This window comes from Lontra canadensis, unplaced genomic scaffold, assembly GCF_010015895.1.
Source record: "Lontra canadensis isolate GAN:19392208 unplaced genomic scaffold, GSC_riverotter_1.0 scaffold4, whole genome shotgun sequence".
NCBI lineage: Eukaryota > Metazoa > Chordata > Mammalia > Carnivora > Mustelidae > Lontra > Lontra canadensis.
This window is the reverse complement of record NW_022630998.1, coordinates 12830273-12847451: the sequence shown is the minus strand read 5'-3', so window position 1 is coordinate 12847451 and position 17179 is coordinate 12830273. Positions and strand designations below refer to the sequence as shown.

The window sequence follows — 17179 nt, the reverse complement described above, 5'->3', positions numbered from 1 at the left end:
ACTTTGAGTAAATACCGTGGATCATGATTGCTGGATATTTATGTTAGTAAGAGTTTGGTTAGTTTTATAAGAACCCGCCAAACTGTCTTCCAAACCGGCTATTCCGTTTTGCCTTTCCACCAGCAATGAAGAGTTCCTATTGCTCTATATCATAATCAGGATTTGGTGATATCAGTATTTTGGATATTGGCCATTCTAATTGGCTGCCTATTTTTGTAAATATAGTTTATTGGGGCAAAACCATGCCCAGCTGTCTACATATTGTCTATGGCTGTTTCTGCACTACAGTGGCAGAGTAGAATAACTCTGACAGAGACCTATGACCTGCAAAGGCTAAAATATTTACTTGCTGCCCCTTTACAAAGTATTTACCAACCCCTGTACCACAGAGTTGCTGTTACTGTATCTGTTCTGGGTATGGCTGTTTTACATGAAGCTGACATTCAGAAAATATTTTCCTGTTTCCTATGACCCTATTAAAACTCTTGCAATATCTTAGTTGTTATGGATTAAATAAATTCTTGAACAGATTCCTGAGGCTCGATATTATTTTAAAAAATCATGCTTTGGGAGTGCCTGTGTGACTCAGTCAGGTAGGCATGCAACTCGATTTTGGCTCAGGTCATAATCTCAGGGTCATGAGATAGAACCTCACGTCCTCGGGCTCTGCATTCAGTGGGGAGTCTGCTGAAGATTTTCTCTCTCTTTCTCCCTCTGTCCCTCTATCTTTCTCTCCCCTGCTCTCTCTCTCTCTAAAATAACTAAATCTTTAAAAAATCATGCTGTATTTTGGGGCGCCTGGGTGGCTCAGTGGGTTAAGCCGCTGCCTTTGGCTCAGGCCATGACCTCAGGGTCCTGGAATCGAGTCCTGCATCGGGCTCTCTGCTCAGCGGGGAGCCTGCTTCCCTCTCACTCTCTCTGCCTGCCTCGCTGCCTACTTGTGATCTCTGTCTGTCAAATAAATAAATAAAATCTTTAAAAAAAATCATGCTGTATTTTGATTTATAGGCACATATCTTTATTTCTTAGAAGTCTTTTTTATTTCCTTAAGCACATGAATTCAATTAAGGTTAATTTTAATATACATTTTCTTTTAGCATTCTCTACTGCCCTCCCCTTTTTTTCTAACAAGCAATTATGCCTCTCCCCCTGTTTCACTGACTCACCCTGCTATGTAGCAATTTAAAATAGTGCCAAGGAAAGATGCTTGTCCCTGTTGAATCTGTGAAGCTGTTAACTAGTTTCTTCTCAGGTGTCTGCTGAAAATGAAGCATGTTTTCAACAAATGTGTTTCAGGGACTCTCTGGCTAGTTTTCATCATTATTTTCAGCTACAAGGAGGTTCTGACCAAGAGAATCCTTTGTACTCTAAATATTATTTTACCAAATTGCCATCTTCACACATGTAGTAACTTCACATTTATTTGGCATAGACAACATGACCTACAGAGTAATTTATAATCTAAATTCAGCTTGTAATAGCAGAATTGCTGCTGGTGCTTAGAATTAATTCAGAAATCACTGTCTGTAACGTAATGATTTACCATTGTTTTTGAACCAAACCTACAAGTATTAATTAAGAATTATGGCATAAGGCCAAAGAGAATCTGGTGAAGTTTTATGTTGTAGTGAAACAACATAAAAAGTACTTTGAATATAATATCAAAGTATTTTTAATATAATAAACATTTTCATGTTTCCAGATCAAGTTGGGAGAGATATTGTTTAATGTACGCTGAGGGCTTGAATCATGCCACATTTAGTCTACAATTTGGATAGTCTAATAGATAAATAGGTCCCTTTTGTGAATTTTGAAAACTTAGTAAGAATAATTCACCAAGTTTGAAGCAATTAAATGGATTTAAAATTGAAGTGAGACTTAAAGAGGAGGATTTTATAGAACAGGTCAACAGTGGTGATTTTTAAAAGTTGGATTGAGTTGAAAAAAATTGGTAAACAATTGAAAATAGACCAGAATGAGGAAGTGGAGATTCATGGAATGTTTAAACAATATGGTCTCAGATATAGTGCATACTTTAAGCTTAGCTTAAAGTAACTTTCTCCCCAAGCAGCTACCAGAAAATCCCTACTAAAAGTGATGATGCTAATGAGAACCGTCATTAACATCTTATAGCATTTTATAGCACTCTAGTCTATAACGCCCTTTCTCAAAATGAAGTTCATTTGATTTCATAATGTGTCTAGAAGGTATCTTTATTTCCTGAACTCCTTTATTTATAATTGCCTGTCAGTGCAATATTCTTGTCATTCCTTTTTTTTTTTAAAGATTTTATTTATTTATTTGACAGACAGAGATCACAAGTAGACAGAGAGGCAGGCATAGAGAGAGGAGGAAGCAGGCTCCCCACTGAGCAGAGAGCCTGATGTGGGGCTCGATCCCAGGACCCTGGGATCATGACCTGAGCCGAAGGCAGAGGCCTTAACCCACTGATCCACCAGGATCATCTTATATGAAACATTTTATGTGCTGTTTTGCCTCTATTTATGTTCAAGTTTTGTTTTCACAACCAAGGTAATGATTATTAAATTAATTATAAGGCTAATCAAAACAAAACATATCCATAGAATAGGAATCCTAGAAATTAAAATCTGACATTAAAATTTTACAAAAACTCCCATTTGTCCAGAATTTAACTCAACTTAGTTAATTTGACAACTCTCTCTTTTTTTTTTTAAAGAATTTTTTTTATTTATTTGACAGAGAGATATCACAAGTAGGCAGAGAGGCAGTCAGAGAGGAAGGGAAGCAGGCTCCCTGCTGAGCAGAGAGCCCAGTGCAGGGCTTGATCCTGGGACCCTGGGATCATGACCTGAGCTGAAAGCAGAGGCTTTAGCCACTGAGCCACCAAGGCAACCCTGAGAACTCTTAAAAGTATTATGTGTTAAGTGTTACTGAGACTTCCAAGCTGAGTAAAACATGGTCCTTGTCCTCTAAGAGGACATTTGGGAGGTGAGATAAAGCAAAGTAGAATATTATTACAAAAGAAAATTCTCAGGTTAACTGAAAATTATTACAGTTATCCTAAAGAGGCTATCAATGACCAAAAAAATACAAAAGCAGTATAACATACTTGATACCCAAAGCCCACTGTATGATTTACAATATTCTTTTGATGCCTATGGAAGAAGTATGACTTCTCTCTCTCCTCAAATGTGTTGGAATCCATGAGAATCTACCTTTTATGGGAGAGAACAGATGTAATAAGTAGGGGAAAATAAAATGGCATCCAAGGAAAGTGCAGATTGCAAATGAAGGCAAATTTAAGTAACCTGCTGGGGATTAAAAAACTGGAAAAACAAGATGATAAAAAATGGGAGAAGATTGGGGATTAATTCTAGATGACAAAATCATGTGTGTCTTGCTGAGGTTTCTGTGTGCTCCCAGGAAATGTTTACAAACAGTATTCTAGGTGCAAAGAAAAGGGCTGTGACAAGTGGACAACTTGGAAATAGCTACAAAAATACTGGGGGATGTTATGGTTAATTGGATCATAAATAAAGTTAGTTTTTTTCTATGCAGAGAAAGAAATTCTTGAAATGTAAACTGTGCCTCACTGTCAAAAGTTTCTCCCATTTTTTCTTTTAGTAATTATTTCGGGAAGGGTATACACCATACAGCTATGTATTACAATTGATCACTAGGCACTACATGGTGATATTGTCTACTTTTGCCATCTAATAAAAGCTTGTCATGCAGGGTTTTTTTTTGTTGTTGTTTTTGTTTTTTGTTTTTTTCCTAGTGAAGAAATCTGTCAGCTTTGCTAAAACATAGGTTTACTGTCTGGCATTGTTCTTTCAGGCTTTCACTTTATGAGGCTACAAATGTCCTTGATCCTAACAGGAACCCATTTTTGTTGTTATTTTTCTGGATAAGTGGCTTCCTTTTCTTTTGTTGATGGCCTGAGGTAGATTGGGCTGAAGACAGCACTACATTAGACTTGTGTTCTTTTGAGGCAAATACAGTTTGTAAAGAAAAGTGGAAACACAGCTTGATGAAGAATGTCCAGTGGGCATTGTGCTTTTGAAAGTGCCTAGCCTTTCCTCTATATGTAATAGGGATCAGGATTCATCCTCTCAGTTAATAATTAGCATTTGTGGGGTGCCTGGGTGGCTCAGTGGGTTAAAGCCTCTGCCTTCGGCTCAGGTCATGATCTCAGGGTCCTGGGCTCGAGCCCCACTTCGGGCTCTCTGCTCAGCAGGGAGCCTGCTTCCCTTCCTCTCTCTCTGCCTGCCTCTCTGCCTACTTGTGATCTCTGTCTGCCAAATAAATAAATAAAATCTTTAAAAATAATTAGTATTTGTTAGAGACCAAGTAGTATTTTAGACGTTAACAGTACAGTGGTGCCTGAGCCGGGCCAGGTTTCTAAGCTCAACAGGTTTATGAAACAAGTAAATAAGTATGTGAACAAGATAGTGATTATTGCTAAAAGAAAATAAAACAAATCGATGGGATAAACAGTAATGTGGGTCAGAGACAGGTGGTAATTTAGGTGAACTGATCAGAGAGAACCTCTCTGATGATGATAGGGCATTTAAGAACTGAATGACAGAGACAGTGGCATATGATGATCAGGGGCTCTGAATGTTCAACCCAAGGAACAAAACTAGCACATCAATGGCTGGATGGAAGGAACAAGGCTATAGGTATTAAAAAGCTTGTTGGGCAGTTCTTAATTTTTGACTTGGTAAAGATGTCTGTGTAAGCCGTAGCCAACTAGGGTTGGAATACAGCTGAATTTGGAAATTTTAATAAAGATGAATATAAATATAAATATAAAATATAAATATATAAAACATATATATTTATATATATAAATATATAAATATAAAATATAAATTTTAATAAAGATGAATAAAATATGAATACTTTAATAAAAATAAAAATTTTATTTATTTGTTTCCTTTGTTGTTTCTTCTAACCAGATTAAAAGTATAAATAAGTTATGAGGGGAGAAAATTTGTTTAACCTACTTAGACAACAAGCAGTTTTCTTGTTTAATCACCTAAGATTATACCCAAAAAGCAAAATCATTTTCTATTATATAAAATCATGTTTTGTAGGATTGAAGCAGAATTACCGAATAGTTATTGGAAATATTTTATTAATCTTATATAATTGTTGTGGGTATAGAGTAAATGAATGTTTATGAGCGCCCACGGTATTTTAGGATGCACTGTCCAAAATTCGTTGTAACTGTTGTCTTCTTTAAACTTGCTCCATTTTATGGACAAAGAATCGAGGTACAGGAAATTTAAGTTACGCAAGTAGGAGAGCTGGTCTCTCTCATGGATCCGAAGCACAAACCTGCCATATTACTCTTTCCCTTGCAGCTTGAAAGTATTAACAATTCTTTAAAAATAAACAATTATTATGATCTTTCACTTGTTCAGGTGGGGTTTCTTTTTACCTGGTTCTAAGTAATGAGATTTATCCTGGATATGATAAAATCTACATTTTTTTTTTTTTACCCCTTTTAACTAAAGCTTATTATGTGGAAGTGTTTAAGGTTAGATGGCTTTGTTATTATTTGCCATCTAACCTGCTATTGTACTGGAGCAAGATAATAGCATTTGGGAAAAATAGAACCACTGATTATTTGACACATTCCTGTACAAGGACTTATAGTTCAGGATGAACTTCATTCCTAATATTGCTTTTGATGATCCATAGGTAAGTTGGGCTTTCCATTCAGAATGCAGCAGAATAACACCTCTGGTGGCGATGGTGGTAGCTGTGGTTTTGAAACTTTGTGACACAATTCATCCCTGTGATTTAAATTCTCAAAATTATTCATTTCTGCTTCTACTACTGGAAATGTTTTACTTTAATTAAAAACGTTCAGTCCCCAGCAGGCCTCATATGTATAGACTTGCTAATCCGTAAACTTAGTTCATGGCTTTGAGTTACAACTTGTATTCTCAGTGACTAGATTAGTGATCACTAAGAAAGCTAGCTACTAAATGTGACTGGTTTGGTATAACTCAAACAGTATGTCGTAACAACAGGTAAGTCAGCATATCATTTTGAGATACAGATAGCAGATTGAAAAGAAATCATCCCATCCAGTCATAGAAGCTAAGAAATCAATGCTTTTTTATGAAGAAATATTTGGAAAAAGAAACCAAACCACATAGATCCACCCTGGTTTTATTTAAGTAAAATGAATGTCTCCTTATATAGAAGAATGTCCTCTTACATATTTTCAGTCTCGTTGAAGAGGTAAATGAGAAATGGTGTTTCACTGTCGAGATGTATCTTGCACATTTGATGGAAAATTACTGAAGAGAAGCAGTCAGATTTTAGAGTCTCAAACCTGTTAGAAAGTAAGAGCAGTTTCTCTCCATGGAATTGTTATTGTGAAAAAAACAGGCTACCTTATAACACTGGGATGCTTCATTTCAAATCCAAGTTTATATTGGGCCTTCAACAAGGTGTGGAACTATAATAGGATGTGGTGGTTTGATATAAGGTCGTTTATAAGTCTGATTCTTACAAGCCCATGACATTCTACTGAGAATTCTCTGCTCTGATTTTTCTCAAGTAAGAAATGTATGTATGGGGGTCATTGTTAGACATTCTGTGTGGGTTAAAGAAAATAAATATGAAACAATTACTGCTATATGGGAACATTTCCTTAGTGTCTATGCTATGGTATATCTCTGGCATGTTTGAATTGTTGGCAAAAGAAGAAAAAACTACTATAGATATATCGATACCTACAATAACTTTGGGAAAGTATTGGTCATATTTAATTATCTTGGATTTTGGCTGTTCTACTGATATTGTTTTCAGAAAAGAGATAAAAATAAGACCAATTATAATAAGAAGACCCAAGTTCCCGGTGGTTTTCTCATCAGTGGGAAAGATTTTAGGGAAATCCCAATTTATCTGATTTAATAATGTCTGTGAGAAAGTAATTTCCAGAATACAAATAGTTCTAATACAGATTTTTTTCATTGCTTTACATAATCCTCAGTGTTTCACCATCTTTAATTACTGTGTTGCTGACTTGTGAATGAAGATCTGTAGTGATCACAGCATATGTCCTAGGCATGCTTACTTTGGCAGATCCCACTCCTTACTGTATCACATACTAATTCTCATGCATCTATTTGAATGCAGCACATTAGATTGATTTTTTTGATGTAAAAATTTTTGATAATTTTATTTGAAAAGAATAAATTATTTCTTTTGCTCTTGAGATTTAATTTTTTTGTATTTGCATAAGAACCGAGTAGCAGTTGACATACATTTCTTTTTATTTTTAAAGATTTATATTTATTTGTTTGGCAGATGGAGAGAGAGAGCATAAGTTGTCAGAGCAGCAGGCAGAGGGAGAGGGAAAAGCAGGGAGCCTGATGTGGGGCTCGATCCCAGGACCCTGACATCATGACCCGAGCTGAAGGCAGCCGCTTAACCCACTGAGCCACCCAGGTGCCCCAAGTTGACATACATTTCTGTAGACATTATTTGTACATTGATTTATTTTTATTTTTGGAGGCAACGATAAACAAATTTAGGGAGAGGGGGCCCTTGGAAAGCTCATATTTCCTATGTTTTTTGTTTGCAATATGTAATGCAAAAAATGCCCCTGGCTCTGCAAAATGGGCCTAAAGTACTACAGTTCTATAAGAAGTCTAAGACAGTCATTGCATAGCTGATTTCATGGTTCTTATGGCAAAAGTTGGTAAGTATTTACTTCCACTTTTGTAGAGAGTAATGTTGAAATGTTTGGGCTTCTTGAGACAAAATACTGTCACCTTAAGGATAGTATAACTGTCAGACTCAGTAAATCTGAGGTAAAACTGCTACTTAATATAGAACAAGTACTACTCTGATACCAATTTTTTCTAACATAAAATGATCATTGATTTAATCACACTTATACATACACATATGTATACACACACACACGTATGTATATATAACTTTTAAGATGACCGTATTGTATGTCTTTACAAAAAGGAGACAGAAGCCTTCCTACCCCCACCTACACTGTAGACACTACAGATTGAAAAAAAAAGAAAAGGTTGAACCTTGTGGATTGAAGAAGAGGCAGGAGACATAAAACGGATTAAAGTTAAAATGAAGATAAATTCCTGAAAGCAAACAAAGGCATGAGAAAATGCAAAAAGCTTTCAAGGTTAAATAGAGTGATAATCTCAAAAGCCAAATGAATTTAAAGTTCTATTGGTTTTATCACAACCTTTCACAAATAAGACCTTAAAGAGATACCTGGGTAAATACGATGAGCTACTGCAGTGGTTCACCACCGGAATACCGTATCTGTCATCTGATTCCCTCTTTCTTACCGTTACCGCTCCATGTAAAAAAGTGTTGATTTGAGACCGATTGCATGACTTACTGATGTTTGAGTCATCTCAGGACAATGTGTATTTTGTTTTCAATTCAAATCCTTGGCTCCGTCCAAGTGCAGGCACCATTTGTTAATTAGAGAAAGAATATTCAAATTGTCTGAACATGGTTAACACCCCAGCATTGAGTTCTGTGCCAATGTGGCTGGATTTTGTGTTTAATATCTCCATGGAACAGTGAGTTTTACTGTGGCATTAGCTGACGATTTCTTTCTCTTCCCATTAATCTTTTCCTGTATACTTGCTGAGGGCTTTTGACCTGGTCACTCAGGGACTTGCCAGCTAGCAGTTGACCAGTATGTGTCCTTTGTTTTGTTTTCTGGTTGATCTGGTGGGTCATCAGGTCAGTGCCCAACTATATTAGAAATAAGAGCTGTAAGTCAAAGCATGGTGAGCCTTTAAAAGCCCCTAAAATGGGTTAAAAAGCCATTTGATCACATGTAATGCTTAAGAAATACCCTGGTAGAAGTTTGATTGTGTGAAAAATGACAGGTACGTATACTACCACTAATCTGTCCACTGACTCTTATTTTATAGCAGTGTTGAGTATTTCTAGTTTTCAACAATACTAAGTTTGATTTTTTAAATAGCAGGTTAATTGGCAAGGGGATTATAGTAAAGATAGGACAAAATATCTTCATTTGACTGCTAACATTTCTTTATAAGGTCCCACTGTGCTTCCTGTAATCTCAAAAAGAAAGTATATATTGTGCTTGCATTGCTTGACTTTTTTCTAGTAGAAAGCATACCATGTTGTAAATTTATAGTTTAAAAATATTATGGATAAGAAAAAATATCATATCCCAAATTAGAATTTGTGGAAACTAAAATGAATAATGTATTTATTCAAGAGTTGAGAAATGAAGCTTATTTCCCAGTGGAATGTGGAGTTACTAACATGGAGAACGAAGGAATGTTAGTTAAAGTTCAAGACAGCAGAAATTCAAGGAAAACAGGCTTTTTAGGTATCTTATTACTTGTGAGAAATGACTAAACCTTTGAAAGTAGGACACTGAAGTGAAAAGTAAATCTATACGAGGTGTAAGTAGATATGTGACCCACCGATATCTTTTTGAACTGGGGATGGAGCCTGAAAGTTTCTAGGTACTGGTCCTGCTATAGGTAGCTAACCTGTGGTGGGGCCCAGTGGGAAGCAGTTTCCCGATGACTGGACTAGTCTTGCTCTGAGAAAAAGACAATGGAGACTTAGTGTGGTTGGGGGAGGGGAGGGAGAACTTAGGTAAGATTATAGATGACAACAGTGATACTGAATTCTGGATCAATTAGAAGTGGCAAGGAATTGGATAGTTAAAGTAGAAGCTTGAATAGACTTCCCTGTAATAAAAAGGTTAATACTATTTTCATCCCAGGCACTCATACTTCATGTTTGTACAAGTTAGCTTGCAGTAGTAATGTTTTTGGTAAGAAAATGGGGAAAACACTGCACTGGCTTTTCTACTGGCTTTAAAAACATACACAGTTTCTTATATAGGTTGGGCATTTAAAAATAAAACATAGTCGGTAATACTTAGTTGAAGAAAAATATAGCTAAAATTTGGGCCTTAAACAAAAATCATAGATATATTCCCTCATCTTCAAGAAATCATAACATAAGCTTGTGTCAAAAAATATTCCATTGAGGAGCAGGGATTCTTGAATGGTCTGGGGTGCACTTAGGAATCCAGAATGGGTTGTATTTGGCAGGAGTTAGTCTCCTTACTCTGACTCTCATTTGCAATTTTCTTACCGAGCCAGGGTCATCTAAGAAATTAACACTCACAAGTTATATGACTTTTAGGCAAGAAACTAACTCATAAATTTAGAGATTGCCACTTAAGTGGACAGTGAATGTAAGTGGATTATTTTATGGAGGCTTTGAGGCCTCTAATAACTTTCTGTAAAGATTCTTTGATATATTAAGAGAGCTTGTGCACAGTCGATTTATTTACTGCACGTTCTTTACCCTCTGCACCATGGGCATTAAAAAAATGCCTAAATCTAGAAGTGGCTGAGTTGAGTATGGTATAGAAAAAAAGTTGAGTTGAATGATAAGCATTTAAGTCTATTAAAAAGAAATATTCTATATCCATTGGGCTCTACTAGTAACAGATTGGTTCAAAGCAGATCTCAGTAGGTTGTAAGGGAGTATTGGTCATTTTCACGTCCACCCTCAGCCCTGAAATTGCTTTCTCTTCAGTGCACTTTGATTTTCTTTTTCCCCTCAACACCCTTTGTTCTGTACCGCAGTTAGTGGTGGATACACGGTCTTTTTTGATAGGTTTTTAAGCTCCGATCTTATATATCTTATTCGGCTCCCAAGACACTGCCTTACTGATAGTAGCCTTTCAATCACTGCTTTTTGAATTAGATCTTGAGAACTCTTTAGCCTGCCTCAGGAGATAAGCAGACTGCCTAGAGCCTCAGATGCCATTCCAGCTTTACTGCTTGCTACCTGAGTGGCCTTGGAAAAGTTCCTCAGTCTCTTTGAGGCTTAGTTTCTCCACCTGCAAAATGGGCTAATAAAAGTACTTGTCTCTTAGAGTTGGGGTGAAGGTTGACTAAAATAATTTATGTCAAGACTGAGGACAGTGCCTAGTGCTATATATAAGATACATATAAAGGAGTCAATACACTTGAGGTATTTGATTTTGATGATATCCCAGTATTTTTTTCAGAGACTACTTAAAAGAATTATCAACTACAGCAGTAGAAAGGAAACTCTATTGAAATCTTGGAGTCTAGATTTTCATCTTGTTTTTATTGGTATTTATGTAACCTTACCCTGACCAAGATTTCATGAGCTTGATTCCTCATTTAGAAATGAAGGTGTTTGGATTTGATGTCTCTACAACTACTTCCAGTTTAAAAGTTTAGTGATTATTATCCTATTTATTCTAATGGAAGGGCATTTTAAAAATACAATATATGAACCTTTAAGATATTACATAATTTATGTATGATAGATTATACTTGATTAAAAATGGAAAAATATTAAGGTCTTATTGAGACCACAACAATTAAATAATGTTTTAGTCTGTATAAACCTCATTTAAATAAGTGAAAGTAAGATGTATGTTTATTTTTTAGAATTTAACATTTTTATCTGCTTAGCAAAAGTTGAAACTAAATAGTTGACTTATCAGGTGAAGTGATAATCCAGATATTGATGGAACTGGATAAAATGCTGCACAAACTTAATGAATGTGTCCTTTTCCCAGGGGCAGTTTACTAATGTTCTGGTGACATCTTTGGATCCATTATGCTTCTTTCTGGAAGATTGCTGAATGGTTGAGCCATTCGTCTGGAGTTCTCTCTGTGACTTGGGTTCCAAAGCAAACTGACATTTAAGTCGTGATGACTAGAAAGTGGAAATGATCCATTCCACCATGAAACCCTGGGTTTGAAGAGATTACCCTGGATCTTTCATAGTTCTGAGTTGCAACACATGATTGATTAAATCTTTTTACTCTGAATACCCAGCAACTATAACCCTCTTGTTTCTGCTCTGTTGAGTTTTGAAGTGATAACATTTAGTGCTATCTCTCATTCCTCGGGTCCCATTCACTCTCCAAACCATTGCAATCCGATTTCTGCCTTGCCACCTCATTGAAACTGCTTTGGCAAAAGATAACACCTTCAAAATTGTTAACTCCAATGGATATTTTTATCCTTTTTTTTTTTTTTAAACTCTACTGCTTTAGATGATACTGCTACATTCTCCTTCTCTAAACTTTCTTTAAACAAATACACTTCCTTTGCTCTGTGCATTCATAACTTCTTTTCCTTTCCTACTGACTAGTTCTTCTTATTTGAGACTTTGTATTATCTTTTTAACCTTAATTTTATCCTTTCTCGTATACTCAAACTCAAAAGATCCTGTGGGCTCTACTTTCAAAAGGTACCTGATTCCTACCAGTTCTTGTTACCACTCTAAACTACCACCATTCTCTCATGAATTAATGGTACGACCTTCAAAAAAAAAATAATGATAGCAACAATAAAAGCCCGTTTTTGCTTTTGCCCATACAGTAGGTAACAGCCAGAGTAGGTTCATTAAAACAGCCAGAGTAGGTTCATTAAACATAAATCATATTACTTTGCCAACTTAAACTTCCACTGGCTTCCAATATTATTCTAAGTAAAATTCCACATAATGAAGTCTATACAATGTTCATTAAGGCTCTTCTTCATCTGGCTCCTTATTCTCTCTCTGACATCTCTTCCTTCTATTTTCTTTCTCCATCTGTAGTATTTTTTCATCCATACCGACCCCATGTTGTTTCCCAATCCAAGCACACTCGTAACTCAAGATCTTTGCATTTGCTATTTCTTTTTTCTTGGAAAGCTCTATTCCTAGGAATAGGAATTCCTATTATCTAGATATCCTACTATCTAGGAATGATTCCTCTAACTCACCTTCTCACTTTAGATCTTTGCTCAAAAATCACCCTAAAAGTGAAGCATTTCCTAACCATGCCATATAAAATAGCAATGCTCTCCCTCCTTCAGACCTTATTTGATTTTTCTCAGTTGTACTTATCTTCATCTTATTATACTATTGGTGGCAGCTAGATATATTGTCTTGACTTTTTTCCTAAGCTTCCTGAAAAACATTTCTACTTAATTGTCCTACAGACACCTTGAATGCACATGTTCAAAACTTAAGCACATTTTATGCCCCAGAAATACCCATCTGTAACCTGAACAAAACCTTTGGCATCATTCTTCTATGTAATTATTTGTATTCTTTTTCCAACTGTAACACTCTTTGTCACTTGCTAATTCCTACCCATGCTGTAAGATCAGATTTCACTTCTTGTAGTTTTTTACTAGCATGATTTCCACTCTTAGAATGGAGTGTTCCTCCTCTTTCTTTCTATAAAACCTTGAGCTTATCTTTAACCACTGTATATATTGAATTATAGCAATTTGATTTCTTTAATTATCTCTCTCCCCTAATAAACTATAATCTCCTTAAGGATAGGGATTGTGCTCTACATATCTTTCTGTTCCTAGCACCTTAGTATTGTCAGCATAGAAGGCACTCAAGGAGTATTTGTTAAACTGATTAGAGTTTTAAGGAAACTACTAGCCCAAAAGGGCAGAAGAGAAGAGAAACAGGAGAAAAGGAACTTTGTGCCCTAACCTGATTCATTACCAAGATTAATCTTTATGCATCTCCAAAAGCTTGAAGTCTTGGGGACTGGAAGTTGGGCATAGGGGTAGAATAGGATTGGCATGATTTTTGTACCTTTGGCGACAGATGCGTTTGAAGACAGGAAAGATAATAGAGGTAAAACAACGGAGCATCCTTCTCTTAACAGTTTCATAGCAGTGTGTCAGGTGGCTGGCCCAGCTTTAGTAGCCCTGTTGGGTGGTAGCAGAAGGATAAATTATACAACAGTGAATTCTTAGATCCAGAAGCATCTTGTAAACAGAAGGAAAATAGAGGACAATGTTATGTTTCAGAGAAACATTGTGAATGAACAATATAAATAACACACTTTTAGTATATTTAAAATGTATAGATAATTGGATAATTGACTTCCTTTGTTGCATGGCTGTTTTCTTATCCTTTCCTGCCTAATGGCAAATAAATAGATGTTGAATTGAGGCTTAGAGTAGATAATTCAGTGGCTGATGTTTCCATACCTAGTAATTACAGAGTTAGAATAGAAATCTACTTCTGACTCCAAATATTTGCTTTTTGTTTAATCTCTTGCTTCTTCAGAAAGAAGTGTTTCCAAAGATGTGTATTCAAGTACTGGCCTCCTTCCTTACTAATCAATCACTTAACTTAATATTTGTACCACCTAGCTCCCAGAGTTGTGAGGCTCCAATGAAAACTACAAAGTGCTACATGGAGGTAGTATTTTTAAGATCACCTTAAAAATAGGAGACTATCTTATTGGTATATATATTGTCATCTCATTTAAAATTATATTATTTGATGTATATTAAAGTGACAAACAATATTTACTTTAACTAGGCTAATGTTGTTTTGTTATTGTTACTTCCAGAACAAGCCATCTACTTGATAAATTAATTATGAATATATTTAAACCTTCTCTGAGACAGTGTCCACACTCAAAAACTCAGGGTCCACACTCAACTGCCACTTATGATGAGCATGTATTCTTTTGTTTCTGCTGGTGGCTTATGCTTCCTGAATGGGTTCCAAGAAAGAATCATGTTATATTGATTTCCTCTTAGAGCAAGTTGTTGTATAGCCAGCTTGGAATGTATACATGATTGTAGGAATTCATAACATTTGTTAGAGGAAGCGGATCCATATTTATAATAAGCACTTTGCAGAACATTTTTTTCAGGAAGAAATATCCTAAGATTTTACTAGGATATTAAGTGAATTATTATATAGTCATTCATTTATTCAACAAATATATACTGAGTAGCTATTACATGCCAATGTTTTAGGCACTTGGAAATATCTATGAATAAAACAGAGTTTCCAGCTTCTTGTTTCAGTAGGGGGAGACAAACATTAAACAGTGAATATAATAAATGAGTATATTACGTAGTATGCTAGTATGTGAAAATTAATATGGGGAGAAAAAGAAAGCATTGTAAGAGAGATCCAGAGGCTGAACTCATTCAGCCAAATAGTGAGTATTTAAGTACAGCTGCAAAGAAGGTAATATCTAATTCATACTGCACTAGCAGTACTTAGAGAAATCCAGAATCTAGCTTGAAAAAAAATCAGCAAAGCTGGTGATGATATGGGGAAATGAGGCTAGCTAACAGATTGCTAGTGGATGTGTAAATTATTCCAACTTGTAAGTAACATAATTTGACATTATCTATTAAATTTATAATGATCAACTCTTTCACCAGCTTCTGTGAATCCATCCTCCCAAAGGGAAAATATTAGTATATAAGGAGCTTAAGGGTGTTTATTCCAGCATTGTCTGTTGTTGCAAAAGAAGGAAAGGAGGTGATTGGGTAGGAGCCAGTGCACAAAGAAAGCAGAAGATGAGCATGGATCTGAATATCATCAGTAACTGAATCCATGAAATTTCATGGATAGTACCAGGGAAAACAGAATTAAAGAACAAGTAGGATTTTAAGAAAGTGTGATTGATATCCTTAAAAAGATAAAAGAAGCTAACACAACCAGAAAACAATGACAGGCTTAAAAAAATTAACCAATTAGAGATTATCAAAGTAAAAAGCTCAGTAAATGGTCTGAACAGTAGAATAATCAGCGATGAAGATTTAATTAATGATTAAGAAGATGGAACAAAGGAGTTTACCTAGAATCAGCACAAAAGACAAAAACATGGGAAGTATGAAAGAGATAATTTATTTAGGTTCAAAATTGCTATATTCATTTGAAAGATTTTCAGGAGTCTCCAGTTATTGTGAAGTGAGGCACTATGGGCAGTAAAATCTCCTGTGACACTCTGTACAAGGCCAGGGGTTGGGGTGGGGGGAGGTCCTGTGCTGCTACCAGGAGGTTTTGGGATACTGTGCTGTACGTTTTTGTAGATGGTGGAGCTGCAGATCATCTTGAAGAACTCTGACTCTCAGAAGGACAAACTTTTCTTGGGCACCATCAGGCTTAAGTCCACTCCCTGCCCCAAGTTCTCCGTATGTGTTTTGGGGGACCAGTGGCATCTGTGATGAGGCCAAGGTTATGGGTAGTCCCCACATGGACATTGAGGTACTGAAGAAATTCAACAAGAATAAAAAATTAGTCAGGAAGGTGGCCAAGAAGTATGGTACCTTTTTGGCCTCAGAATCTCTGATCAAGCAGATCCCATATATCCTGGGTCCAGGCCTTAATGAAGATGGCAAATTCCCTTCCTTGCTGAGCCACAATGAGAATGTGGTGGCCATAGTGGATAAAGTGAAGTCCAAGATAGATTCTGGATGAATAAGGTGCTGTGTCTGGCAGTGGCTTTTGACCACATGAAGATAACAGATGATGAGCTTGTGTACGACATCCACTTAGATGTCAGTTTTCTGGAGTCATTGCAAAAGAAGATTGGCAGAACGTCTGGGGTTTGTACATCAAGAGCACCATGGACAAGCCCCAGAACCTGTATTAAGGGCCAGCTTAGTAAATCCTATTGCTACCATTAAAAAGGATAATAATAAATAATTAAAAGATTTCCAGGAGGAGAAAAGATTCTGTGGCAGAACCTGTACCTGTATATCTCTATACCTGTATATTCTTAAAGGTTGGTTATTTTTAATTTGAACTTTTTTTGGGGGGGAGGCAAATCCAGTAGGTTAAAAATTATGAATGGCATTGAAATTGAGCATTATTTTCTATAATGAGTAGATATGTGTTATGTATATATATATGTATTTTCTATTCCCTCGTCTATTACCTATTTGTGACCTTTGGCTTTTCTATTAAATTATTGCTTTTTAAATATATAAACCTTTTTTCTATGGAAGGGATAATAATCTTTTGCCCATCATATAAGCTACTAATACATAATCTTTGTCATTTAAAAAATTAGCTATATTTTATCTTTGAGATTTTTTTCCCATTTATTCAAATGTCAATATTTTCTTTTTATGTTTTCTGAATCTTATGAGTATCTTAGAAAGTATTCCCTTTTGCTTAGCCCCCCAACCTAATCTATATTTTATTTAACTCCTTTATAGTTTACTTTTTTAGTTTTAGATCTTACATCAATTTGAAATGTATGTTTAATTACTGTATGAATTAGGTAGTTTTCATATTAAGTCTTTGTGTATGAGTTTAAAAGCTTGAGCTATGATGTTCTATTCATCTCTGTACTTGTGTCCCT

At 35.7% G+C, this 17179-nt stretch overlaps 1 pseudogene; it reads left to right on the top strand.

Moving 5' to 3' along the window:
* Positions 1 to 15902: 15902 nt before the first annotated feature.
* LOC116863731 lies at positions 15903 to 16465 on the top strand (annotated as a pseudogene).
* Positions 16466 to 17179: the final 714 nt, after the last annotated feature.